The following is a 27,728-nucleotide window of genomic DNA, read 5'->3' as shown; positions in this document are numbered from 1 at the left end:
TGACCCCAATGGATTTTTTCTTTTGGGGAGTACTCAAGGACACAATGTTATGCTTGTGTTAGTAAATATAATTTTATATATAAATCAAAATAAATGTTATTATTTTCTGTCCACCTACTTTTGGATCACTCTGTATATATATAACCTTGTATTGGGAGTATTTACTTTTGGATATTTACAGGTACATCTATTTGTACTCATTTAAAGAATCATACGCAGAATAATTGCTTGCTGAGATTGTAACAGATTGCATAATCCATTCACTTATTTAATACAATGCATTTTTTTCTCTAAAGATAGTGGTATGTCATTTATTTATCACAGCGTATTCAAAACGGTTTACCTCCAGCTTTAAGGCTTTAGGAAAGTCTGGCTAATGTGTGTCTACAGCAGTAGAATGCTCAGGATGCACTCATGGGAATTCAGCAGTAAATCCTAGCTGTGATAATGAAAAGCATCCACTAGAGGGCGCCGAGGCTCGGTGTTCTGGAGAGCAGCTGCTTGTCGCCTGAGCTTGTGATGAGCTAGCGAAGGTGGATAGCTCTCATTGTGTGCGCTGTCTTCTTACCACAGACCTCTCACTCCTTCTTCCATCCCACTTTCTCCACTCCACATCTCCTTCTCCCTCCTGAGTGGCTCTAGTACTTCATCAGCCCTAATAAGATCTAGGAACAGCTTCATTGCTCCAGGCAACCCTCATCATCTTTGGGCACAGAGGATGGAGATGGGATTTCCAGAGGTATTTTCAAACTCCTCTGCTTGCGAGATCATTTTCCTTATGTAACTACAGTGGCTGGAAGACAGCTACAGGCAAGGAACTTTACACCCTTACAAGGACTTAGCTGCATCTTCACTCTCTAGCTACATACAGGTAGGTAATGTAGATAACTTGTCCTTTTATTGTCATTATTACTAGTGGGTGACAACTTTCCTACGTTTCTTGTTATCACTTTTCACTCTTCCCATGCAATGCCTACATTACTTGGCTACAGATTGCATCCATATAACACTATGGAAGGTGGTCCCTGACTGTGACCCCAGCAATAGTCTTTATTCTGCACCGCACGTGTGTGCGGTGTAATGACAGCAGTGGGTAGTAAATGAGTATACAGCACTGTACACACTGTGCATTTATTTTCATTATTGCATTCCACCTTACTGCATGTACTGGAGCCAGGCTGGGGATTCCTTTCCATTATTGAAGAACCCTTTCAAACACTGGTGTTAGGTTAGGGGTAATGTGGAGTGACAGACACAGCCCATCCTGCCCAATTATTCTTCTGCTCTATATGCCGTTCGCTAAGATGTAAGCCATAAACAGGTATTGGCGAGCAGACTACAATATATGGACTTACAGGACTTGTGACACTTTTTTGGTTATTGCATTTCACCATCTTACCTTCATATCATTCGCAGACCAGGGATTCCCATGTGTTATGGCTTTCTGCACACACATGCATCTATAGAAATGCTACTTGTGCCAACGTAGCAGCCGGGAGTTTGCCATATTGCTGTAAACATCCGCAATGTTGCCATATAGGGACAGATGACCCTACTGCACTATGGTAATTCAACGTGCGATGACCAACTCGCTGACATTGTGGGTCTCGTTATAAACTAGCCTTGCCCTTAATAGTGATCTTTAAAAGGATGTGCATCAATCAACCCTTGGTGCTTTATGTCAGCAAGCAGCATCACTGCCAGGCATAGGTGCCGTGCCAGGGGGCATTGTACTGTCAATGGTATAACTGACTCCTAGTCATCTCTCTCCTCCTTTATACTGTATGGTGGCCACCAGATGTAAGGCTGTGAGACATAATGCGGGCACCTAGTCTGTAGATTTAGTAAAGTACTCCTTTATAGTGCAGAAAATAAGAGGGGCTCTTGCTTTACCCCTTACTCCTTTCAAAGTTTCGACTATGTGTGCGCAAAGAAGTGCAAGAGTTGTATTATATCCTATCTGATCATATTATACAAGAATGCACAATCAAAAATTAGAGCAAGCAAGAATAATTAGAGGTGAATAAAACAATCTCCCGGATTGAACAGATTTATTGATATAGTGGTCCTATAATCCATTTACTTATTGTTTGTGTAGCAGAAAGTGAATCACAAAAATAATAATAATATTACACATATCAACATATCATCAGATGATTATATTCCCATTAGTGGAATTACTCCATAATCCTCAAAACAAATAAATAATGAAATACTAATAATTATAATAATTATTATTATTATTGTTATTATCATTATTATTGTTACTATTTTATCGTTATTTAATTATTCATTTATTTTGAGGATTATGGAGTAATTCCACTAATCGCACCACAAACTCCTGGCGATATGTGTACATAGCCGCGTAGACATTATAGCTGTGCTGGATATGTTTTGTAAGTGCTAGCTGAAGCACATAAAATAGCGTCCTCCTACCCAACACCTTCCGATCGCCCGTTAGAAAAAAAAAGTGTGGTGTGATCAAACACTACATATAGAAAATGTTCATGTCAAGAGTGAATCACACTTTGTGATGTGCGAGAGGGAGTGATACAGATAAATGAAGGATTGTTGCTTGCCTCAGCTCTTGGCATCATGCACAGCGCTCCCCCATCAATGCCTTCTCTGCTCCTGCGCTCTGTATCTGTCACCGACAATTAGCACTTAGTGACTTGATATATACGGTATATTGTATTCTTCGCTGACTTACAGCTTTATCATTGCTTGTTATCGCACTGTACTGTATTGTCTTCCTGTCAACACTCACCTAAAGTCAAGGGCAGATAGATGGCTGGCTGCTTTTACAATAAAAGGTTTGACGTCAAAAGGATTGAAATATCAGAATATAATGTGAAGTTATGGACAGTGAGAGCGTTTGTCCAATGTTGGAAAGAACAATTGAGCAGGTAAAGTTTAGGGTTGTACATGATTCATCCATAAAGAGTAGTGGGAAGGTAAGAGGGTATCCCCTCCATAGTTCTGTCCATGCAGAAATGTAAATAGAGAAAAAGACCAGCACATCCAAGCTAGTGTGAACAGGTGCCAACCATTTAAGTTGAGCAACAATAAAGGTTGCACCATGATTTACCAAGATTGATTACTCTCGAACATTGAAACTGCATTACTGCTATAGAAAATAAGGAAAAAAGTGCCATTTAATGTATATACAGTATGAAATATTCATCTGCAAAATTGCTATGAAAAGTACAGTAAAGAAGAAGGTACTTAGTGCAAAGATTGGCCATTATTTGTGAGCCCAACTGCCATGTCAAGGCGTCCTTCAAAAGTTGTGTCCCTGTCCTGATATGTCACCTCTCCTGGGCATTGGACCTATTGTTTTCCATAAGACCACATATAAAACTTCGTAAAACACCTTTGTAGAAAAGTGGGAAATATGTTAATAAATCTTCATTGTGTAAAGACTCCAGAGAGGGCTAGATACCTGGTGTTGGAGTTTACATCTCGCCACCATGGAATGGTTGTATGTTACTATAGGGAAATCCACAATATAAGAGAATATGCAAGAATAATTTGCTCGTCAGACTGGCACCTTCATTATGGTACATTTTCTCAGCATCTAATACAACTATATTCACTTGCCCGGCAATTATAAGCTTGTTCTCTTTCATTAACGTATATTTACAGAGCCTGGAAAATACGCTTTATGCGTTACGAATACTTGAGAACAAAATTCCGCTTCTCATTTGCTTCCTGCGGCTGTTTATATATAATTTACCCCAATTAAAGTTTTCTATTGAATCTCATACCAAGTCGTTTAACGACACACATAATTCATACCGTCATATGGCACGTTTACCCAAATGATCAAATGCAGGAAATAATTCAATCAACAGTTCGCTGTATGCTAAAAGTGATCACATATGCTGGACAACTGGCCAAAGCTATAAGCCCTTGTTGAATTAAAATCTAAAATTAAAGGCAATTTGCATGGAAGATGACTTCTAAACCTCAGACTCTTATGTTCCTCTGCCAACTTAGTTCTATGGGTTGTGCTCAAGATTGATCTATGTGTAACTTTATCTGCTTTTCAAAATGATCATACCTAATGTAATACCCAAGTTTAGACAGAACCAATAAAGAGAATGTTCATTTTAAAATGACCTCTTCTGTAAGAAGGATTCTCCCCTTTACATAACCAGTTATGGTGGGCCCCCTGTTCCAAGGACCAGTGACACAGTGTATCCTAAGGTTTCATCCAGCAATGTAGGAACAGTAAAACTTATCAGTCTTCACATGGGAAAAAGTAGACATCTGCGGTGCTGTGTTTACGCTTGTGGATGATTCTTGGCCCAAGTCTTGTAACCATAAAAGTTATTCGACAAAAAAAAGTTTCAATCAAGACTTTTCTTGTTTTGCTACTGTTAGGAACAGCGGAACGCACTAAATAAAAATAATAATAAAGTGCGTTCGCCGCTCGGGGTCCACCGTGGAGTAGGTGTTACAATCGCTGCTGAGTAATGGCAGACGAGCAATAAGGAGATATAATGCACACGGGTTCAACTTCACCCGAAGTGCGCAGAGCGGGCTCTGTTCACACACAGAGGCGCCGCAACAAAAACATACAAAAAAGGCTGAGTCTGTTGGAGTCACAGGCCTCAGGTAAATGCACACACGGTATAAGGTCACAGGAGCAGGAACTAAGACAGAGGGGCTGCATCCGTCTAGACCTACCGTGTGTGCGGCATCGCTACTGCGAACGCTAAGAAGGGCTGCAACTGCAGCTTGGCGCAGGACACTGCCGCTGGACGACACGGCTACAAAGCAGGCGCTATGTCGGACACTAGTGCAGAGGTGCGGTGTGCACAGTGACCTACGGTTTGCCACAGACTGGCGCAGACTACTGAACTAATTCCCTAACCACATACGTAATATCAGAGGGAAGGGGTTTCATAATAAGTCAGTCACCAGAATCATACATCCGTCACCATTCACACATAGCAGAATAGTCTATACTAGCGCATGGCGGAACGGCCATGCGCGCTTTTTATAGCCGTGCGGGACCTTCCAGATCTCCAAGATGGACCAATGAGATCTGGAACAGGACCTGGGCACATGACTCCCGATCTTCAATGGGAGATCATCTCATGTGCATGCCCATTAGGAGCACAGAGGGACTTAGTCTCTGGAGCGGTCTGCTGCAAAGTAATCTACTCTGCAGTAGAAAGACAGCAGGAGACCTCAGAATGTGAGGCTCTGGATTCCTGCAGAGCAGACGCAGAAACCTGATGCCTAACAGTTACATCAGTATAAATGCCTAAAGGTAACTTGTAAGTGCTGAAACTAGTTTTGGACGTATAGGTCCTAGGACATCAGTAAAATGATACCTGGTCTGTAGAAAACACCAACCAATATTCCTGTATCCAAAATGTCTTGCCGAATACAAAAGATGCACGTGAGTACCCACAGATAAGCCAAAGAAAAAAGAAAATGGTGCTACAGAATATCAGACATATATTTCAAACTTTATTAAATATAAAATTTCACAGCAATTTTGTTATGGAGATAAAAGCCGAGTAACTCAATGGAGAGCTAACAAGACAAGACAGTATATAAACGGTATGACCATATACCCATATACTCATTGCAGTACATTCCCTAGCAGGTTGCCTAAACATAGATTAAAGCAATATTAAATACAAAGTTACATAGCAATGATATGGAGCCCTGTTAGGTGTGTTGTCATGCGCCCAAACGCGCGTTTCGCACAGCTTTGTCAGAGGGCATGACTTTAATTCAGCGATATTCTGTAGCACTATTTTCTTTGGTTTGTACAAAGCTGGTGTGCCAGCAGTTAAAAATCAAATCAAGCTGTGAAGTCACATGCAGATTTGTCTGGGTGTGCAATGGAGGAGATGTATTCTGAGTGCATCATCGCTCCTCCAAATCAGTTCCTGGCTAATTTGCACATGGTTTCAAGGCTTTACTTCTCGGCCCTTGCATCAGATTACAACAAACTTGCATACGGTATTTTTATTGTTATAGCCATACCACTAGTTTTGTACTAAAATCATCCCATTGGGTTACCATTTAAAAATAATACTATATGGCAATTGTTCCTTAATTTGTGACCATAAAAGTCTATCGTTGCCATTGTCCAACAAGCAACATTACTTTTTCTTGAATTTGGTTATGAACTCCAAATCATCACAAAACAAACTTTACGACCAGCTAATAAAAGCTTTGACTAGCTGTAAATCACATCATATTCATTAAGAGGCTCCTTGTAGATACGTAAATTATATTTTTAAAAAAAAATTGTTGTCATGCGCCACTTACTAGAGCTTTGTTAAGCCAAGAGCATAATTAAACTAGAACACATGTAGATTTTGTACAAACCTTAATTCATTTTTGGATAGTTGCAAGCATTGTTGCATTGAAGGCTCCTTTAGCCTCAGTTGTCCTTTATCATATCATCATATTAATGATGAGAAGTGCCAGTAATATGTGTTTTTTTGTTTTCAGAGCTGTTAATTTTCCCCTCAGAGTCCCTTCTTGCCACTATATACTGTAGATCAACACTTTTATTGGGAATTTTGTCTCTTTAAGGACCAATTTACACCAGAATTTTAGAGGTAAGTTACATGCAAACTAGCAAAGATAGCCTTCCCTTTCCCCTCTGATAATTAGAATGATTAGCACTAAAAGAATTTTAGAATGTTTGAAACACTGCAATGTATAAGATAGAAAAAATGATTTCATTATTAAATAGATCTGTTTTACCCAATGAGGCTAGTGTACTTACTGCTAAAATCCATGTTAGAAAGGCAATATAATCTTTTATGAAAAATTCACAGTCCAGTATTAATTTGAACACTTTACGATTAAAGTTGGACTCATAAAATGCTAATTTTGATATCAGGTGGGATATGTTTGGATTTTAAAATTAAACACTAGTTTTCAGTTTGTATTGTGAACTCTAGTGTCAGATGTTTTTTTTAAAACCAACTACCTAATATTTAGTTGTTTCCCTTTGTGATGCCAGAACAGCTCTGAATAGTCAAAACATGGACTTAAACAAGAACTTTGCAATTGATGTAAGTAGCAGTTTCTTTTAAGAGAATCTGTCATCAGGTTTTTTGCTATTTAATCTGAAAGCAGCATAATGTAGAGGCAGAGATCCTGATTCTAGCGCTGTATCACTTGCTCAGTCACTTGCTGTAGTTTCAATGCAACCTGTTTTATCAGAAGATTATCACTGCTGGACTAGGTGTCATGTGAACTGTAGTCCAGCTAATCAGTGTAACCCCGCCCCCAGCACTAAATGGCAGCTTGCTGACAATGCACAGTGTACACAGTTGCCAATCAGTGGTGTGGGCGGGGTTATACAGACCTCAGCACTCATAGCACTGCTACATCTACAGCAGAAAAAAAAGGATCTTATCAAAACTGCACCAAGCAGTCCAATAAGTGACCCATCCCTGAAACCAGGTCCTCTACATTACGCTGCTCTGGGATTCCATAGCAAAAACCTGCTGACATATTTCCTTTAAGATTGGTCAGTTGTGAGGTGGGACCTCCACCGATCAATTTAGTTTTTGCAGCACATCCCACGCATGCTTGATCAGATTCAAATGATCAGATTGATGTCAACACATTGTTCTCTTTATACTAATATTGTCCAAACAAAATAATATTCTAGCACTTCAAAAACATATGAAATCAAAAAACATACCGGACTAACATAATACCTATTGCCGGAACAATGAAGAGATCCAGAAAAAATATATTAAAATAATCATTTATTAATAATATATAAAAAACATGAAAAAAATGCCCAAAAGAAGGCGCAAATAGCCCTACACCAATCAAATGTGAACAGGCATAGTAACAAGGCACAAAAATTCTCATATAAAGGTAGATAATAAACACTCCAAAAAATATTAAGTAGTGCAAAAAATCTTCAAAATTCACTGCTGTATATAAATAGTTAAATATCTGAATGTGTCAAAATATCCTAAACAGCACAATACATATAAAGGTTAAATATACCGGCTACATGACATAAATGTCTAAGTCCACATATTAATCAACCTAGGATAAACCGCTCTAAACTGGACCTAGAGTGGTCTTTTATAAGTGCCTTAATATATCAAAATAACCTAAATGGCACAATACATGTAACGGGTAAATATGACAGCAACATGACGCTAACGTCTAAGTCCTCATATAAATCTACCTTAACTGGCCACTCTAAAGTAGACACGATAGAAATAATATGGCTAGATAAATGTGCCTTAAAAAATACCTGGTCTCAATAGACTCAATTAAACATGGGCACCGCAGCCTCCTCCATCCACACAATGCCGACTTTTATTCCCCATTGACTTGCATTGGGGTCGGGTTTCGGACGAAACTCCGACTTTTTTTGCCCTAGTCGGACCAGTTTCATCTGAAACAAATTTTGTTTCATGAAACCCGATTCGACCAAAGTTGCTCAACTCTAATCATAATGTATCACTTGTCACGGTTGCATCTTCCCGACTGCACATTAAATCCACAAACTGACTGGTAACTTGCTGCCTGATATATCCCACCCAATGACAAGGTGGTATTGTCACCGTATATTCAATGTCCTGTCTGTGAATTTCATTTTATGGCTTGTCTGTGTGTTATAGGATGATTCATGCTTCATATATTCTATGTAACATACAGCATGTAGACATATCTGCATTCTGTGTCTAGAATATGGGCAGAAGAAATTGGTAGGGAAGAGCTTATTCTTGACCTCCTTAGCCGGCTAATTGTCCTTGGGGAATTCCAATAATCTCATAATGTACAGCATACCAAAGTATAGGTTACTCCATATGTAATACAATCTACGTAGCTCCCCACAGTCAGCCATTCCCCATTAATAAACCTGTGCCATTGGAGCCACGAATATATGGAACTCTGTACGTCTTATTGATATACTGTATCTTACTGACTAATTTTTGGCTGAGGCTAAGACAAAGGTAAATTCTGTTGTCTCAGCCAATAATGCAATTTTTCAGTTCAGGGACACTACACTGCTGTTAATACAAAAAAAAAAATATTCAGCTTCCCAAGACAATCAAAAATCCATTTTAACTATTTTCTTTGGACATAGTAGCCATGGAAATGTCAGCTTGCCGGTAATGAACAAGCTTACTTCAGGTAATAGGCTAGATGCCAAAAAGAAAAGAAAAATAACATTCTGTATAGAAATGGGAATCTAAAACTGTTACACAATAAATGCACATGGAACCTGGACCTTCCCGTGGGAATTCCTCTTTATTTCACGGTTTTTTTTTCCAGGTCACATGTAAATGTAAACTGATGCGGTATGCAGGAAAGCGATGCATCGCTAATATATGTGGAGGGGAACGAGCTTGTGGAATAACATAAATATTTTATCCGTGCTTTTTCAAAAATATATCTCGGCATTTACTTGAATTTTGACTGATGAGGCTTCTGCATATCTGGGATAGAGTTATAGAACTTATTTAATTTTATATCTCAAGTTACAAATTTGAAAACAAAATGTCACTTTTTTAGTAAATATTTGTGTCCAGGACCTGTCTGGTTGAACAAAATGTATTGCTATACGTTATTAGAGTCCTGTCAGATGGCAGTATAAGTTGTAGGTAGTGATTCACCGCACACTCCTTGTGACATAACAAGGTGCGTTGCACAAGACAAAGGCGTGAGATTGTCCATCCACAGCTCCATTACAGCAACATTATGAATAAGACTCTGGCAGGGTCGAAACATTCAATTATTTTTGTTGCATATCCCTGCAGCTTTTTATGTCAGTGCTTGTCTGAATCACTATATGTGAAATAAACGGTTTGCATACCATAAGGAGTGTGCGGGGAATCACTACGTACAGTCTACTGGGTTAGATCCCACTTCGCCAGCATCACAGACCTCATAATCTGATTGCATATCTTCTCCTCTGCCATATAAATTGGATCGAGATCAGATTGCAGCACATGGACTTGCCAGCAGCTCTCCCGACCCGAGCGTGACAACTGCATAGAAATACATGTAGCCGTCACACTGTGGTAGAGAGACTAGCCAGCTAGTCCGTGCACTGCGTTCTGATCTCTGTATGATTTATATTGCCATCTGACTATGCCCTTAGAAAAAATTGAGAATTTTGTGATGATAGGGATGATGTGGGGATTCCCCATTCAGAACGCCAAAAACGGAGAATAGTATCTGGATGACTCCATGTATTCACACACTACTCTAACACTCCACTGATTTCAGTGAGGAGTTTGTAAAGTTTTATTTCCCCTGCGACTTTCCTGGAAATAAACACATGCTGCCAGATGCCCTCACACATACATCAATGAGGGACTCAGTATTATCATTTGTATAAAACAGGGATTGTCTGTGTCCATAGCAAAGGTCTTAGAAGTAAGATGCTCCTTTAAAGGGAACCTGACAGCTGATACATTCTTCCCGATCCATGGTCAGCCTGGATCAGACACTGGATGTATGAACTCAGCCAGGTATGTTTGACTCCGAAAGCAGCAGCGTCTCAGAAAAAAAAAACATTTTAAAAGTTGCCGGGAGCCGAGCGGCATGAGAGACTAGTCAAAAAGGCGGGTCCTGGCTTGTCCCCGCCCACTGCCCTGGAGTGACAGGTCTCACTATACACGCACGTAGGCAGATACATCACTCACAGGGAACTGGCAGAGAGAAACCTCTGAGAACCCACTTGTCCAGCTAGTCTCCCATGAGACCCGCTCCTCAATGGCTTTTATAGTATGTTTTTCTCTAGAACATCGCAGTGTTTCAGAGGCAAACATATCTAGCTGAGATTTTACAGCCAGTGCATTATACGTGCTGCCAGGGGATCAGGCTGCATATATCAGCTGTTAGGTTCCCTTTAAAGCAAAGGAGCTTGCTGTTACGATAATCTATTACAACTGGATGTGTAAAGCAATACTTTCATTGATTACTAGTAACTGCTCAAAATCAAATATTCAGATAAGAGCAAATGTACTGACTATGTAAGCTCTGTACACACTACCATTAGGGGACCTGTCAGCTTTGTGTTGCTTTTTGGCAGCCAGAATAGTATATAATCTGTTGCCACACTCCATCCTACACAGAAAATAGACGATATCTAACCAGTTTTATGTTAATACAGGTGGGCCACAAAAACACAAATCTGTTAACCTTGTGTGATATGTAAAGGATAAGGCTCATTGGGCGAAAGCAGTTTACGAAATGAGTGAGGCCTGCCGTCCTTCCTTGCCAGTGGTGTGGTGCTCAATGTGGGGGGCTGTAGTGTTGTATGTGAGTGGGTCCAATATGTCGTATTCCAATGAACAAGGAACTGTGATTTTGGAGGCCTGTGTACACAGAGACTTATTCACTCAGACACTGTTCTGCTGCTCAGTTTATGGACGTTCAACAAAAGGCAGTATACATGTTTTTTGGCATCGGTAGTACAACACCGAAAATGTGGCTGATACCCAAAAAAGTGGATAACCACATGTTAGGCTCCATTATAGAATGGATCCATTATAACTGCTCTGACTTGAGTAATAACAGAAACCATAACTTCAGTGTGAGCACAGATATAAAAATGAATAAAATGACATATATACAAGCATCAATCAGTATAATAGGGTTTATTGTGGCTTGATGAGGTTTTCTTATAAGCTCAGTCTACTGCTTGGTCCCAGTTAATGCTTTACACTGCAGCTCTGCTTCATCACGTTTACTGCTGGATATAAATCCACTACAATAACAATAGAAAAGTGATGCACAGATTCCTGATTTTTTTTTTACAAGATTATTAATATGAAAAACTACAAGCAATCAATAAACCAGTAAGAATATGAAGTAAATGCTGCGTATGTTCTAAGGCTAATGAGTAGTGATGAGCGGACCAGAACTGTAACGTTTGGGGTTTGAACCGGACACTAGTGGAAATCTGTTTTACAGTTCGGGAGTCAAGAGAGAGATTTTCCAGCTCCAAAGTTCTGGTCATCATTGATTTCTAGGGGTTCAGGTTCGAGTTTGGGTACAGTTTTGGTACCTGAACCCAACTTTGGACTAAAGTTTCGTCGAACCTAACAAACTTGAACTTCCGCGGGTCTGATCATCCCTACTAATGACCCTAGACTTCTTCCTCATATGGATTGTGGGGCTTTGACTGTTGAGACAGGATCTGGAAAAAGCTAAAGCTCATATGTCAAATTTCATTCAATCTGAACCATATTTTGCTTTAGCACATTACTTATAAGTGACAATAGCATAGGAACATCGATATAGTGCACCAATATAAGGCAATTAAATGGTTTATTGTGATTCATTTAGAAGGACAGCCTTTTTTTAATTTTATTTTGTGATATGCGCACTACTAAATTAAAGATGGATGCATTGTTAAATGGACAAAGCGAAACGTTTAATGACACATTCATCTGATTAAATGTACCATTGTGATAACTCACCAGGTAGTAACAGCCTGGCGGCAATACACCTACAGACAGCGGACAGTGATAGTTTGCCGCTTGCAGCATATAAATCCGATCTCTTCTGTCTGGAAAAACTCGGCATATACCAGTAGAATAAATGAGTTTGATAATAAAGAGTTATATAATATAGTATCAACTGTATCTACTATGGTCAGGAGACGGGAGCACTGACATCTCTGAGCCTATTACACATGGCGCCTACCACTAGAGGGAGCTGCTCCACCGCTCTATAGCTACAATATACACTACACGCCATTCACTGCTCAGTTTTTTCTTGTTCAGCATTGACACTAGGAAAATATTCATACGGTATGTGATTTTCAGCTGTGTCTCCTATTTGAATTTTTATTGCGGATTTTCACTCAATTTATGTCAACGCTAATGGATAATTTGTTGTAATTTTTTTCAATGGATCTTCGTTTGCGTGACACATACACCATTTATATATTTATTGAAATTAAATAAATGCATAAAATGAATGATTAATATGACATATGCTTATATGGAAATTCCCTTAAATATTTTTATTGATGAAATTGGTATCAAGGCATTACATGAAAATATATCCCCTGGGGGTGCCCTGAATTTTTAAAAATAAGATATAGAACCTATTCACCAAGACTAGCGGATGAGCCTCTTAATGAATTTGGCGCATCTTTCAGCTGTCATACGCCACCAGAAGAAATGTAGGTCAGTCACCGACTGGAGTACGAGTCTGTCATAATTTACACTGCTTTTGTGGCTTAGTTTATGATGAATTTGTCAGACACCCCCTCCTAGCCAAGCTCGGAGACTTTTAATAACTTTGCCCTTCTCACTACTACTGTACAGCTCTGGCAAAAATTAAGAGACCACTGCAAAATTTTCAGTTTGTCTGATTTTTCTCTTTATAGGTATATTTTTCACTAAAATGTAAATTGTTCTTTTATTCTATAAACTTCTGACAACATGTCTCTGAATTTCCAAGCCCTTAACTCTTCTTTTTTCTAAAAATTAGAAATGGTCAAAATTAAATAAAAGAACCAGTGCTTTCAGACCTCAAATAATGCAAAGAAAGCAAGTTCGTAGTCATTTAGAAACAACAATACTAATGTTTTAACTCAGGAAGAGTTCTGAAATCAATATTTTGTGGAATAACCATGATTTTTAATCACAGCTTTCATGCGTCTTTGTCATGCTTCCCACCAGTCTTTCACACTGCTCCTTGCGCAAAAATTTAAGCAGTTCTTTGTTTGTTGGCTTGTGAATATCCATCATCCTCTTGATTACATTCCAGAGGTTTTCGATGGGGTTCAGGTCTGGAGATTGGGTTGCCCATGGCAGGGTTTTGATATGGTGGTTTCTTAATTTTTGCCAGAGCTGTATTAGTTTTCCTTCCAAATGAATTTATGCTCATGCCACATAATGCATGTTTATATCAAAGAGAGCACCCCAAAAGTTGAGATGTATTACACCAGTCCAGTGGTGCAGTCAACATCTCTTCAGCATTGGTTTCTGTGTCTCTGACGCTCCATCATGCCTTCTCTGATGCTCCTCTATGTTCTTTACTGTACAATAGCCAATACCTTCCTGCCAATGCCACTGCTGAGGCCGTTGATTGGCTGATGGACTCACATGGTTAGTTGGGTCACCGATGCAGCACAGGAAACAAAGACAAGGGGCTACCAGTACGAGAGCAATTATTTATTTTTTTAGTCAATAATATCTCTCTTTGGACCTGCCACCAAGTGAAAAGTGGCAAGTTTTTGCACTTATTTTATTCCCGTTGCTCCCTTGGGTATTCTGTTTTTTTTTATCTATAAATCCGCTATATGATTCCAGAGTTTACAAGTTTTTTAACTTTATTCTAATTATGTGAGCTTTATTAAGGGGTTGTAATTCACAGTATAGCAATGAAGAAGAGTCTAAATGCACGTCACCTATGAATCCTGTGAGCCATGCCACTTTGGTAAAAAACAGCAACAATAATTACCACTAAATATAAAAGTCCACACCTCAGGAACCAAAGGATGGATTTTAAAAAGCAAAAAAGCAGCATACTCAGGAGCACCAGGAATATAAAAAAAGAAGAAACTACCTTCTTTTCACCTGGTTATAAGACATTTTTAAGGGTAAACATCATATCAAGAAGGTTAGGTGCAATGTTTTGACTTCACTGCATTTAATAGGTGATGTTGTCCTCAACTGAAAGATTTTAAAAAAATGAAAGTTAATGACTCCAGTCGATGACCTGATTCATTGGATTTAACTGTATTTTTTAATCTTATACAATGTGCACAGATCTTTGGTAAAATTGCTATCTTTCAGGTGTATTTTTCTCATTTCAATTTTTTTGTGAATTTTTTTAAACATGTAGCATGAAAATTTAATTTCTTCTGATCAGCCACTTTGTAGTGACCTGATACTTCTGTAAGTCTAAAAGTGCTATCTACCCTTTTATTGTCACTGTGTGGTAGTAATATTGTTATTAGTGTAGAGTCTTTATTTAGATGAGAGGAGTAGATTCATCCTGAGGATCGAGTTTGAGTCAAATTTCCTGAAATTCGTGGCTTCGTGTGAATTTGAACATTTTCAGATTTAATTTGGTGTTCACGAAAAAAAAGCAACCTTACCCGACACCATTTCCCACACTGCTGAAGCATCGGAGAGCGAGCAAACATCATTTAGCTCAAGCTTCCCAATAAAGCTCTGCAGCTGTGACATCTAGCGGATTATCATACAGTGGTGGTCAGTACTTGAACCATCTGAGATCAGTGTTTCCCTGAGGAGCACAGTTCATACGGCAGAGTCATTTTACACCACTAGAGTCACTGGTAAGTGTCTCTCTTGTAGAATGTAAGCTCTTTTGGTCAGCACGGTCCTCTGTCTTTCTCTGCTGTAGAATTTACGCTCTTATGATCAGCAGGGTCGTCTCTCTATATCCTGCAGAATTTTTGCTCTTAAGGTCAGTGGGATCCTCTTTCCTGTAGAGTGTAAGCACTTATGATCAGTGGGATCCTCTCTCTCCTGTAGAGTGTAAGCTCTTATGATCAGTGGGATCTTTGCTGTAGAATGTAAGCTCTTATGGTCAGAGGGATCCTCTCTTCTGTAGAGTGACAGCTCTTATGGTCAGTGGGATCCCCTCTCCTGTAAAGTGTAAGCTCTTATGGTCAGTGGGATCCTCTCTCTCCTGTAGAGTGTAAGCTCTTATGATCAGTGGGATCTTATCTCCTGTAGAATGTGAGCTCTTATGGTCAAAGGGATCCTCTCCTGTAGAGTGCCAGCTCTTATGCTCAGTGGGATCCTCTCCTGTAGAGTCTAAGCTCTTATGGTCAGTGGGATCCTCTCTCTCCTGTAGAGTGTAAGCTCTTATGGTCAGTGGGATCCTCTCTCTCCTGTAGAGTGTAAGCGTTAATGGCCAGTGGGATCCTCTCTCTCATAGAGTATAGCTCTTATGGTCAGTGGGATCCTCTCTTTCCTGTGGAGTGTAAGCTCTTATGGTCAATGGGATCCCCTCTCTCCTGTAGAGTGTAAGCTCTTATGGTCAGTGGAATCCTCTCTCTCCTGTAGAGTGTAAGCTCTTATGATCAGTGGGATCTTCTCTCCTGTAGAATGTGAGCTCTTATGGTCAGTGGGACCCTCTCCTGTAAAGTGCCAGCTCTTATGCTCAGTGGGATCCTCTCCTGTAGAGTGTAAGCTCTTATGGTCAGTGGGATCCTCCCTCTCCTGTAGAGTGTAAGCTCTTATGGTCAGTGGGATCCTGTCTCTCCTGTAGAGTGTAAGCTCTTATGGTCAGTGGGATCCTGTCACTCCTGTAGAGTGTAAGCTCTTATGGTCAGTGGGATCCTCTCTCCTGTAGTATGTATGCTTTAATGCCCAGTGGTATCCTCTCGCTCATAGAGTATAAGCTCTTATGGTCAGTGGGATCCTCTCTTTCCTGTGGAGTGTAAGCTGTTATGGTCAATGGGATCCTCTCTCTCCTGTAGAGTGTAAGCTCTTATGGTATGTGGGGTCCTCCCTCTCCTGTAGAGTGTAAGCTCTTATGGTCAGTGAGATCCTCTCTCTCCTGTAGAGTGTAAGCTCTTATGGCCAGTGGGATCCTCTCTCTCGTAGAGTGTAAGCTCTTATGGTCATTGGGATCCTCTCTTTCCTGTGGAGTGTAAGCTCTTATGGTCAGTGGGATCCTCTCCTGTAGAGTGTAAGCTCTTATGGTCAGTGGGATCCTCCCTCTCCTGTAGAGTGTAAGCTCTTATGGTCAGTGGGATCCTCTCTCTCCTGTAGAGTGTAAGCTCTTATGGTCAGTGGGATCCTCTCTCTCCTGTAGAGTATAAGCTCTTATGGTCAGTGGGATCCTCTCTCTCCTGTAGAGTGTAAGCTCTTATGGTCTGTGGGATCCTCCCTCTCCTGTAGAGTGTAAGCTCTTATGGTCAGTGAGATCCTCTCTCTCCTGTAGAGTGTAAGCTCTTATGGCTAGTGGGATCCTCTCTCTCGTAGAGTGTAAGCTCTTATGGTCATTGGGATCCTCTCTTTCCTGTGGAGTGTAAGCTCTTATGGTCAGTGGGATCCTCTCTCTCCTGTAGAGTGTAAGCTCTTAGGGTCAGTGTGATACTCTCTTTCGTAGAGTGTAAGTGTGGTGCACCTGCGGGTCCAGTAGCCACAGAGGTACTGCACCTCATCCAGAGGTGTGGTATCTCGTGACCGGGTAAGATGGGGGCACTTTACCACACTCCCAACACTGCACCCAACACACACACTAGTTAGTCAGGGCATCTGGGTGTACCCTTCGAGAGGATGACCTCATCCCAGACTGGCTAGGAAAGGGTGTTGTGGGATTAGTGGGGAAGGTAGGTAGAAGGGGAGGAGCTTATAAAGTGGAGTGATTTAGAACAGCCAATGAGTGAAAGTGAGTGGGCGGAGCCTAGAGAAAGAGTGGGAGATTTGAAGTTGGTTTAGAGAGGTCCCTCGGGAAGAGCAGTGGAAGGATGCGCTTGGAGCAGCTCCTGTCAGGAGAAGCTGCTGGACTGATTGACTTGGAAAGAAAGGCTCCCTGAAGGAAGGAGTGGTTCTTCTAGAGTCCCACGCTGATAGTCATCAGGTGGGGGAAGAAATTAGGTCGCAGAAGGGTCTCAGCCCCTAGCCTAGCGAAGTGAACAACGAACTTACCTAGCAAGCTGACAGTTGTGGTTGCTGTATGGGCCACAGCGATTCCCACAGTTACCTTCCCAGAAAGGCAGCCACATAGGATCAAGAAGCTGCCTGAGTGATGAATTCTGACCGGATCCACGGCAGCTAGCCTGGGACACTGACTGTGAAGGTGCTGGGTAGGAGAGTGGAAACCAGCACAGTGAGACGGCCTAGGAAGGAATATACTGACAAGGAGTGTTGGAGGGGTGTACTCATCTACCCGGGAGTTTACTGGACCCCTGACCTGGAGGACTCAGCACTGAAGTGGGCGTCTGTGTGCACCAGACAGTGAGTAAAGCCCTTTTGAACTGCATTCAACTGAGTCCTTGTCTCCTTTCTTCATCCAACATTCAGCCCTGCTACATCCTCCACTCTGCTTATCACCATCACCCCTAAAAATAACTCTCAACAGCCCTGGGACTATTGCTCTACCTGTGGAGAGCCCTTGTCACCTCAGCTGCATCACACCAACCGTCTCAGGAGAACAACATAGCAGCGCTGGTCACCTCTGACCAGAATACCACAGGTGGCGTCACGTATTCATCTATAAACTTTTATTCCCATTTTATTACTCTACACCCAAACAACAAACATTTTCCATTTGACCGCCTGGGCCACGGACCGGGTCCCGGCCACTGTGACATCCACCATTTAAGTCAACGGGCCCGGTACCGAGTACCCCAAGGCCCCGGGGTGCCTCATAAGCTCTTGTGGTCAGTGTGATCCTCTCTCGTAGCGTGTAAGCTCTTGTGGTCAGTGGGATCCTCTCTTTCCTGTGGAGTGTAAGCTCTTATGGTCAGTGGGATCCTCTCTCTCCTGTAGAGTGTAAGCTCTTGTGGTCAGTGTGATCCTCTCTCATAGAGTGTAAGCTCTTGTGGTCAGTGGGATCCTCTCTCTCCTGTAGAGTGTAAGCTCTTATGGTCAGTGTGACCCTCTCTCTCGTAGAGTGTAAGCTCTTGTGGTCAGTGCGATCCTCTCTTTCCTGTGGAGTGTAAGCTCTTATGGTCAGTGGGATCCTCTCTCTTCTGTAGAGTGTAAGCTCTTATGGTCAGTGGGATCCTCTCTCTCCTGTAGAGTATAAGCTCTTATGGTCAGTGGGATCCTCTCTCTTCTGTAGAGTGTAAGCTATTATGATCAGTGGGATCCTCTCTCTCCTGTAGAGTGTAAGCTGGGGGTGATTTGGGGTGTGAGAGAAGGTTGGTAAAACATATTTCATTATGGAACCCAGTAGTTCAAAGGTCATTCTGGTCTAAAAATTGACCTGGGCCTACAGAATTTTAGCTATACCATTGCTAAACCCTTTAAAATGAGACATATTGGTGAGATCTTGTGAAAAACGTTTTGTTTATCGCTGCTGTAAACAAATAATCACATGTTCCGTCAGATAAATCAAGCAATGCCATTTTCCTGCTGACAAACAATTTGCTTCTGTCCAAACACTTTACAATGATTGAGGGGATTTGGTTTTAAAGAACTGTAGCATCTTACATTAACTCCCCATAAACAAAGCCGATGCCAATGCAGGCAGAAATCTTGGCATATTTGATACAATTCACAATTACTATTTGATTGCATGCAAACACTAAAATTATTTTTACAAGCTTGTAACAGCGCAGGCAGCTGGATCGAGTGTGGGCTTTCGGGCCCTGTAATATGTGTTCACACCAGCCCCTAGCTTCTAGTGCACTTCTTGCTTGAATGCCCTCTCTTCCAAAACAATTACCCAGCAGATGTTTTGATGTGACTAGTGATATGCCAAACAAGCCTAATAGTATTACTGCAAGTTGAAGGAGCAAGTGTGTGACTGTTGACACATTTCTTCATCCTACATAGCAGATTTTTTGTCATTACTTTTTTATTATGATGGCAGTAGTAGGGAAATATGTAGCCAAAAATATTATTATTATTATTAGGGTTTTTAAAGACTAATTGTAAAGCCATTAGAATTCATATGAGGTGTGCACTAGATACAAAAGGGTTTCAGTGGCACAATAAATATACAGGTGTTTCTCACAAAATTAGAAGAATATCATCAAAAAGTTAATTTATTTCAGTTCTTCAATACAAAAAGTGAAACTCATATATTATATAGAGTCATTACAAACAGAGTGATCTATTTCAAGTGTTTATTTCTGTACATGTTGATGATTATGGCTTACAGCCAATGAAAATCCAAAAGCTATTATCTCAGTAAATTAGAATAAAAAACACCTGCAAAGGTTTCCTAAGTGTTTAAAAAGGTCCCTTAGTCTGTTTCAGTAGGCTCCACAATCATGGGGAAGACTGCTGGCTTGAGAGATGTCCATAAAGCAGTCATTGACACACTCCATAAGGAGGGTAAGCCACAAAAGGTCATTGCTATAGAAGCTGGCTGTTCACAGAGTGCTGTATCTAAGCATATTAATGGAGAGTTGAGTGGAAGAAAAAAGGGTGGTAGAAAAAGGTGCACAAGCAACCAGGATAACTGCAGCCTTGAAACGATTGTTAAGAAAAGACAATTCAAAAATTCAGGATAGATTCACAAGGAGTCGACTGCTGCTAGAGTCAACTTCAAGAGACACCACACACAGAAGTATCCAGGACATGGGCTACAAGTGTTGCATTCTTTGTATCAAGCCACTCATGACCAATAGACAACACCAGAAGTATCTTATCTGGGCTAAGGAGAGAAAAAACTGGACTGTTGCTCAGTGGTCCAAGATGTTGTTTTCAGATTAAAGGAAATTTTGCATTTTATTTGGAAATCAAGGTCCCAGAATCTGGAGGAAGAGTGGAGAGTCACACAATCCAAGCTGCCTGAGGTCTATTGTGAAGTTTACACAATCAGTGATGGTTTGGGGAGCCATGTAATCTGCTGGTGTAGGTCCACTGTGTTTTATCAAGACCAAAGTCAGGGCGGCTGTCTACCAGGACATTTTAGAGCACTTTATAATTCCCTCTGCCCACAAGATTTTTGGAGATAGAAATTTATTTCTCCAACAGGACTTGGCACCTGTCCACACTGCCAAAAGTACCAATACCTGGTTTAAAAACAACAGTATCACTGTGCTTGATTGGCCAGCAAACTCACCTGACCTTAATCTCATAGAGAAACTATGTATGGGGTATTGTCAAGAGGAGGATGATAGACACCAGACCCAACAATGCAGATGAGCTGAAGGCTATCAGAGCAACCTGGGCTTCCATAACACCTCAGCAGTGCCACTGGCTGAGCACCTCCATGCCGCGCCGCATTGATGCAGTATTTGATGCAAAAGGATCCCCGACCAAGTATTGAGTGCATTTACTGAACATACATTTCAGTAGGCCAATATTTTGGATTTTAACCCCTTTCCGACATCGGGCATATGTTTAAGATGATGTCGGACTCTATCCCTTTGATGTGGGCTCCGGCGGTGAGCCCACATTTTTCTCAGAACATGCCAGCTGTTTTGAACAGCTGACATTTGCCCGGAATAGCCGCGGGTGGAATCGCGATCCACCTGCGGCTATTAACCTGTTAAATGCCAAATGCCGCTGTCAACCACTGACAGCGGCATTTAACAAGCTCTTCCGGCAATCGCACCGGTGACCCACGTCTCGTGATCGTCGGCTTGCTGGGAGCGCCACCCAGTGGTCGGCGGTCATAGCAAGTGAGTAATTCTACTACATAGAGGCAAACTGACCATCGACTCTATGTAGCAGAGCCGATTGGGTTATGGCAGCTTCTAGTCTCCCATGGAGACTATTGAAGCATGCCAAAAGTAAAAAAAAGTTTTTAAAAATATAAAAAAATAAAAGTTCAAATCACCCCCCTTTTGCACCATTCAAAATAAAACAATAAAAAAATCAAACATACACATATTTAGTATTGCTGCGTTCAGAATCACCTGATCTATCAATAAAAATAAGATTAACCTGATCGCTAAACTGCATAGCGAAAAAAAAATTCAAAATGCCAGAATTACGTTTTTTTGGTCACCACAACATTGCTTTAAAATTCAATAACGGGCGATCAAAAGGTTGAATCTGCACCAAAACAATTTAATTAAAAACGTCAGCTCGGCATGCAAAAAATAAGCCCACACCCAACCCGAGATCACGAAAAATGGAGACTCTATGGGTATAAGAAAATGGCGCAATTTTTATTTTTTTTAGCAAAGTTTGGAATTTATTTTCACCACTTAGATTAAAAAAGAACCTAGACATGTATGGTGTCTATGAGCTTGTAATGACCTGGAGAATCAAAATGGAAGATCAGTTCTAGCATTTAGTGAACCTAGTAAAAATTCCAAGCAAAAAACAAGTATGTGATTGCACTTTTTTCAATTTTACCGTGCTTGGAATTTTTTTCCGTATTCTAGTACACATCATCGTAAAACCAATGGTGACGTTCAAAAGTACAACTCTTCCCACAAAAAACAAGCCCTCACATGGCCATATTGACGGAAAAATAAAAAAGTTATGGCTCTAGGAAGAAGGGGAGTGAAAAACAAAAAATCAAAAACGAAATACCTCCGGGGTTAAAATCATTTTTCAAGCTGGAGTTATAAAGTATTCTAATTTACTGAGATAATGACTTTTGGGTTTTCATAGGCTGTAAGCCATAATCATCAACATTAACAGAAATAAACACTTTAAATAGATAACTCTGTAATAATTCTATATAATATATGAGTTTCACTTTTTGTATTGAAGAACTGAAATAAACTAACTTTTTAATGTTATTCTGATTTTGTGAGAAGCGCCTGTATGTAAGCATATGAGTATTTTAATAAATGGTAAGTATATTAGGCAAAAACCCATCAAAAAATTCATCTGCCGCTGGAATGACCTCAGTCTGACGTGCGTTTCAGCGGTAAGCCTTCATCTGTGAATATCTGGTTACAGATCACCTGGGGAATCATGACCTGTGGGGTGAATGGGGCTTCCATTATATCTGTACGGAGATTCACATTCAGCGGAGAAGAACCCACATTTGTGGCCTGTTCAAGTTAAAGACCTAAGCCTCCACTTGCTTGTCCACTTCTCCATTGAATTCAATGTGGAAAATGGCTACTATAAATGGACAGGTGTGGGTCATGGCACTATTTATTTTTGTATTTCTATTACTCATCTTGTAAGCTTTGTTTTGCAAGCAGAGCTCAGTATATTAATGATCGTTCAAGTTTTTATAACCCTTTTACATTTTGACAAGTTTCTGTACATCTAGGTTAACAATTTATTTGCGTAGTCAATATCTTAGAAAGTATTCCAAAGTAAATGTGCCTATTAATGAGCTGAAATTGCTTATTGCTTTATTGCATGGAATACTACACGTCTTTATTAGTTCGGTGTGATCTAAGATATGAAATGCAATTTGGAGTCCTAATTATGTTAAGACTGTGAAGAGCCAAATCTAAAATATTGCATCCGGCATTTCTTCCCTGTGCTCCATCCTGAATTATAATGCAATTAACACCTTGGGTCAGAAGGCGTGGGAAGAGGGATGCAGCCGTACAATTTCAAAATGTTAATGCTTTTAATAATTCATGCTGGTACCTCCGGGTTTATTAATTACATTTATGCTTTCATTTATGTATGCACTGTGGGCATATGCCACGGCTGCTGAGGGAGCAAGACAGCCTTTCAGCTTTCCAAGCAGCTAAATTGAGCTTAAGGTTTCAAGCAACACAAGGAGCTGAGAATATTAACCCCATTTCTTGATATAGTAAAGTATGTAGTAATGGTATATTCATAATGATTTTTAGTCATGTATCATTTGGTGGAATAAGTTTTAAAGAGGTTCTCCAGGCTTAGCAAAAAACTCTGCAGTCACTCTTTGTTGCTACAGACTTACAGTTGTGGCCAAAAGTATTGACACCCCTGCAATTTTGTCAGATAATACTCAGTTTCTTCCTGAAAATGATTGCAAACACAAATTCTTTGGTATTATTATCTTCATTTAATTTGTCTTAAATGAAAAAACACAAAAAGAATTGTCCTAAAGCCAAATTGGATTTAATTCCACACCAAACATAAAAAAGAGGGTGCACAAAAGTATTGGCACTGTTGAAAAATCATGTGATGCTTCTCTAATTTGTGTAATTAACAGCACCTGTAACTTACCTGTGGCACCTAACAGGTGTTGGCAATAACTAAATCACACTTGCAGTCAGTTTACATGGATTAAAGTTGACTCAACCTCTGTCCTGTGTCCTTGTGTGTACCACATTGAGCATGGAGAAAAGAAAGAAGACCAAAGAACTGTCTGAGGACTTGAGAAACCAAATTGTGAGGAAGCATGAGCAATCTCAAGGCTACAAGTCCATCTCCAAAGACCTGAATGTTCCTGTGTCTACCGTGCGCAGTGTCATCAAGAAGATTAAAGCCCATGGCACTGTGGTTAACCTCCCTAGATGTGGACAGAAAAGAAAAATTGACAAGAGATTTCAACGCAAGATTGTGCGGATGTTGGATAAAGAACCTCGATTAACATCCAAACAAGTTCAAGCTGCCCTGCAGTCCGAGGGTACAACAGTGTCAACCCGTACTATCTGTCAGCATCTGAATGAAAAGGGACTGTATGGTAGGAGACCCAGGAAGACCCCACTTCTTACCCCGAGACATAAAAAAGCCAGGCTGGAGTTTGCCAAAACTTACCTGAAAAAGACTAAAACGTTTTGGAAGAATGTTCTCTGGTCAGATGAGACAAAAGTAGAGCTTTTTGGGCAAAGGCATCAACATAGAGTTTACAGGAGAAAAAAAGAGGCATTCAAAGAAAAGAACACGGTCCCTACAGTCAAACATGGTGGAGGTTCCCTGATATTTTGGGGTTGCTTTGCTGCCTCTGGCACTTAACTGCTTGACCGTGTGCATGGCATTATGAGTCTGAAGACTACCAACAGATTTTGCAGCATAATGTAGGGCCCAGTGTGAGAAAGCTGGGTCTCCCTCAGAGGTCATGGGTCTTCCAGCAGGACAATGACCCAAAACACACTTCAAAAAGCACTAGAAAATGGTTTGAGAGAAAGCACTGGAGACTTCTAAGGTGGCCAGCAATGAGATCAGACCCGAATCGCATAGAACACCTGTGGAGAGATCGAAAAATGGCAGTTTGGAGAAGGCACCCTTCTAATATCAGGGACCTGGAGCAGTTTGCCAAAGAAGAATGGTCTAAAATTCCAGCAGTGCATTGTAAGAAACTCATTGATGGTTACTGGAAGCGGTTGGTCGCAGTTATTTTGGCTAAAGGTTGTGCAACCAAGTATTAGGCTGAGGGTGCCAATACTTTTGTCTGGCCCATTTTTGGAGTTTTGTGTGAAATGATCAATGTTTTGCTTTTTGCTTCATTCTCTTTTGTGTTTTTCATTTAAGACAAATTAAATGAAGATAATAATACCAAAGAATTTGTGTTTGCAATCATTTTCAGGAAGAAACTGAGCATTATCTGACAAAATTGCAGGGGTGTCAATACTTTTGGCCACAACTGTGTGAATCCTTACATTGCGCATAGAATGCACTGTCAGGATTCTCTGGTGCTTGTGCCAGGAGCAGGCGGTCCCATTCTGACTAGATGTTTGTGTTACCTCGCTCAATACAAGTTAATTGAGCAAGGCCACGCATGTCTAGTTGGAATGTGGCCAGAGGTATGGATATCACATACAGTCATATGGCCTCCTGGGCTCACTACTGGCACCGGAGAATCCTGACAGTGTGCGCTGTACATGATGTGAGGATACACATGTCAGCAGTCACAGTCACTGGAGACTTTAGTGACAAATTTGTAGAACGCTTTTAAAGACCCCTCCACAACAATATGTTTAGTTTATGTTTTTTCAATACTTTTTCTAAAAAACCATGACACTTTAGCAAAGAAATATGTAATTTTAAAAAGCCTATCTCAGGACAACAACCCCAGGCAATATATATTGTATTGTTGTATAGGTGACATAAAAAGGGTCATCTGCTTTGGATCCAACTCTATATACCAGGAGGATATACACCCTGTGCTTCTTGCTTTGCTAGTCCTCAATCATGTCCATGTATTACATAGAGGGTCACTCACTGGAAAAGTCTGTTTGCAATGCTACATGCGTAAAAAAGGCCTCTTCATGACAAAATCAGTCTTCATTAGTCTTCCCATTAATCAGTAATACATTTATATTACAAAAACTCAAAGAAAAAACATTGGAGATTACTGCTCTACTATTGATACACCTATAACATGGCTTTCAATTTGCAAAGCAACAGTGCCCTTTGTAATCGGATCACACTCAGGCATGTGTCTTTTTTACCTATTGGAAATTCTGGCCCTGCTTTCTTAAAATGGGGAGATTTACTAATTTTTTCTAACTTTGACTAGATATTTATCTGTTACAGTGGCTCATGCTTGTTGATGTCCATCTCTGTGCAACTTTTCTTCTAAAATGTTTAGACATTTCTGAAGCTCGTTGGTGCTTTTTAGCTCACACTCTTTTCCACTGAGAGACAGAACCAATCTATGTCCACTCGTGAGCTGAATAAAGTGTCTAAAGCACGCTAATAATGTAAACCAAGGTATAACCACCTTTTTTTTAAATTGATCTGAAATTCTAATTTATCTATCAACCCTATTATATGTCCCTATAGTCCAAGTCACTATTCCATTACACTCTAAAAACAGTTGTAAAGTGTCTAAAGACATACATTTGGTGCATGTTATGCATATTTGTTTTAGAATTCGAAAAGTGCTGCGGAATATATCGGCGCTATAGAAATAAAATTTATTATTATCTGTCAAAGTGTCCAATACAAATGCTTAAATTACAATTAGAAAATCTTTTTCCATACATCTGTGGTGTGGTTGAGATCCTACATGAAATATGTGGGTTAAATTGGTTGTCTGAGTTTAGATTAGATGGCTTCCTTCTACAAGAAACAGCACCACACCTGTCCACAGGCTATGTCTGGTATTGCATCACGGCTGCAAACATTTGAAGACTAGACACTACTCATGGACAAGAGTGGCACTGTTTCTGGAAGTGTTTCTCTAATCACATAATTTTAGATGTTTTTTTCAGTACATTATAAATCTACTATGTGATTTACACTCTTAATACTTAGTAAACATCAGCATTTTTACACTCTTAATACTTAGTCTTCTTGGGTTGAAAAGTAGTTTCAGGTTGTCATTTTATTGGTATACCTGATTCACGTCTACTGCCTTAGACAATGTGAGCTGAGTGAACACTTTAGGAGTTTATTAAAAATTGTGTTTAGATTAAAAAAAAAGTCTAGTCCCCATGAGCCCTAACCAAATATTGGCCCTGAGATTCTTGGATATTGTGCTGAACCAATACTAATTTTGCATACAAAAGATATTTAGAAACCAAACCATCTCACAAATCCTGTTGTGAAAAAGAAAAAAACATTTCATGCAAATAAATATCTTGTGTAACCGAATGATCTTTGACTTGTGGTTCCATTTTGGTGTAGATGCCCGACATGCTTCCTTGTCTTGCATAGGGATCTTGTGATGCTGGCAATTACAGGCAGTTTCCAGCATTGCAGGATCTCAATGTGATGCAAGGGATCTCAACTTCAGTCGTGGAGTAGATTACCAGTCTGCAGAGGAGATGCTATACAACAATTTTCACCACTACGCCACCTTGGGGCCAATTTATCAATATTGTCGATTGGCTTAGTGGAATGTAAAAAATGACATGAATTGAGCATATATTTTGAAATGCTTTGTGATTCATAATTACACGGGTTTTATATTATGTAACCATAAAGTTTATTATTTGTATAATGACAAGTGCCATTCCTCACCATTTATAAGGTCACCTTTTATAAGGTCAGTAAATGGAAATATGCATTGTTTACATGGGGTGTTTCATCGTGTCTAAGTGTCACAGTCGCAGGGTTCATTATGAACTTCTGTTTAGAGCCTTACATCTATGTCAAGTGGAGATGATAATGTCAGGATTTCAGTCTATGAATTGTAGGGATTTGCTCTGGTAGGCAATGGCAGGGACACAGTAATGAGGGAACACACTGGCTTAGAGTCCAACTTCAGTGGTTTAATGTCACTTTAAGACAGCAGGTTAACAGAAAGTAAGGGAAAAACACAAATATACTCCAGCTTGG

At 40.3% G+C, this 27,728-nt stretch overlaps 1 protein-coding gene across 2 annotated transcripts in view; it reads left to right on the top strand.

Moving 5' to 3' along the window:
- Window positions 1-519: 519 nt before the first annotated feature.
- Window positions 520-27,728, top strand: part of CPNE4 (copine 4) — a 662,462-nt gene continuing 635,253 nt past the window's right edge. For both annotated transcript variants that reach the window (XM_073569453.1, XM_073569446.1), the window contains exon 1: window positions 520-871. The gene's annotated coding sequence lies outside the window, so the exon portion shown is untranslated. The remainder of the gene's footprint in view (window positions 872-27,728) is intronic.

The sequence above is a fragment of the Dendrobates tinctorius genome, unplaced genomic scaffold (genome assembly GCF_039654945.1).
Source record: "Dendrobates tinctorius isolate UK_male_01 unplaced genomic scaffold, ASM3965494v1 ptg000005l, whole genome shotgun sequence".
NCBI classification, from domain to species: Eukaryota; Metazoa; Chordata; class Amphibia; order Anura; family Dendrobatidae; genus Dendrobates; species Dendrobates tinctorius.
The sequence above is the reverse complement of the archived record's forward strand: the minus strand, read 5'-3'. Positions and strand labels throughout refer to the sequence as shown.